A 2,368-nucleotide genomic window follows, 5' to 3' on the forward strand; every position below is an offset into this window, starting at 1 on the left:
CAAGGTTGTCAGAATCTTCTAGATTCCAATTCTATTCTATTATTTATAGTGGGGTGAAATGCTTAAGAGCCCCTGCAGCCATTCAGGGGTTCCCCAAACACAGAACAGTTTCATTTTGCGAAACAATTGGAACTTTCTGTCTCTTTTGAAACTGGTTCTTATTCAGATTTCTGAAAATACAGAAATACAAATACACTGCTCAGACCAGACATACAGTACATCATACGGCTGATCTTATTCCCAAGGGAAATTACTCAGATTGCTATGTTAAAGCTTTCCTCTCTCAATAAGGATTCTGGCAGGGCAATATTAAATTTAAATTGAAAAATAATCTCAGCCAGCCGGGAGCCCCATTCCCATTCACCAGCCAGTACCCAGCCTTGGCAGTGTTCTTCGGCCTGTCTCTCAGCACGGACTCCACCTTTATACGTGGCTCGGGAAAGGGAGCTCATGCTGTCTATGGCCACAATGGAAAGGGATGTTTTCCCTCTCTTTCAGCAGTGGGAAAGGAGATTTCTCTCCAGCACATACACGCCCAGCTCTTCTTTCTTGGAATCCATCTTTTTGCAAATCAAATTGCTTTTATAACACAGCCAAGTCATTATTTTCCCCTCAAGTCTTATTCAAATGTCACGAAATAGCAAGGACAAGTGTTAAGGAATCATACTGATGTCATGCCAGTACAATTCACTAACACCACATCCCTCCTCCACCACCCGGGGGGTGGATGGCTCCAAAAGCGATGGAACTAATGCAATTACTCTACTCATGGCAGGAGGCAGAGCACCTTCCTTGGGAGTGCACAGCTCCCGTGTGCCTGAAGCACTCCTCTGTGGCTTGCTCTATGGCAGCATAGGAAGGCCTGAGAAGTGTGGGGTGTGACCAGTGGATCCACAGCTATGTAGGTTCACTGACCAAACTCCCCCCAGTCCTGCATGAGGAGAAGGATGGCCGTAGCTGCAGGAGGGAGAGTAACAGCAACCACAAAGCAGGTCCACCATTTGGGTAAGAGGATTCCATAGCCAGCCCCCGACAGAACACAAGCCTGAGGAAATGGGAGTATCTCCGGGGAGAGGATTTGAGCCTGGGATTCCTGGCCACTGGTTCTTTTATCTCTTTTCTCTCCGTCTTTTCCGATTGCAGAGATCTTGCCTAATCTGCCTTCAGGGTCCAATCACCATCTTGCCACCATCTTCCGCCTCCTTTCTCTCTGCTTCCAACAGGCTCGTAGTTGTATTGGAACACAGTAATCATCTGCTCCATCCCAGACTTCAGTTTACCCTCCCTCCCACACAGTACTCAGCTGAAACAAAACTAAGCACATTTTCCCCACTGTTTAACTGTGTTTACCTTCCACTGCCTGCTTCTCTAGTTGATTCCACACCACACCTTTTACGTCAGTGCTTGATCACACAACCGCTGACCAATGATTTAAATGCTTGGCCTCCTCTTTCTTTCACACCTGTTTGGCTAACCTCAAGACCAGCTACTGCATCCTGCTGGTTGGCTGCAGAGTTGTCATTCAAATTCTCTCCCCTCTCATTCGTAGCTGTGTAGTAGGCCTGCTTTATACCCATGTAGTAGGCCTGCTTCCATTAATGTTTCATTCATGCTTCCATTACATGTAGCCATGCACCAAACCTGGACCACCAGTGTAAGAGATTAGCGTCCTCTCACAGAGTCTCATAACGCTAGAAAAGGATACGGTACAATGGGAAAATGCTTACAGGTATTTCACAAATAGCAACTAATTACAGGAATAAATTCAAATATTCTGTCCATTACTTGTACAGAATGGGACATAGTTATGGCCATTTTCAAAATTTCCTCTTGTTAGTTAGTTTGTTTGTGAGCCCACTATTGCATTCATCTGGTGCTGAATTATCTTTTGGACCAAGTTGGTCACCTAAGCGCCTCTCGCTACAATTTTTTTTTAACACTAGTTTAATAAATTGACTAATTATAACACTAGCAGCCCAAACAATTTATGGTTCACGTTTACCAGCATAAACAATGTAACAATTTATTACATAAAAAAGCAATTTTTTAAAAAATGAGGTTGCTTTGGTTGTATTAAACTATGTCAAGACTTGCCCCAACAAGGACCTGACCAATAGAGTAGGCCACTTTGGAGAACAAGAGCATCAGAGGGCAGGAGCTACAGATGTTAGTGAAGCTGGAAAAGACTGGGGAGAAAACAAGGCTAGAACAGAGGCATATGTTAAAGCAGCAGTTTGTTACCATCTCCTGGGGCTAATCTTGGACAAGGTGGGATATATGACCATAATGTCTGTGGTATGATGAGCTGACCAATACTGCAACTTTCTAGGTGTTTGCATTCTAAGTCAGAATTCAAAGAACCCAGACG

The sequence above is a fragment of the Lepidochelys olivacea genome (assembly GCF_965140295.1).
Source record: "Lepidochelys olivacea isolate rLepOli2 genome assembly, chromosome: 1".
NCBI lineage: Eukaryota > Metazoa > Chordata > Testudines > Cheloniidae > Lepidochelys > Lepidochelys olivacea.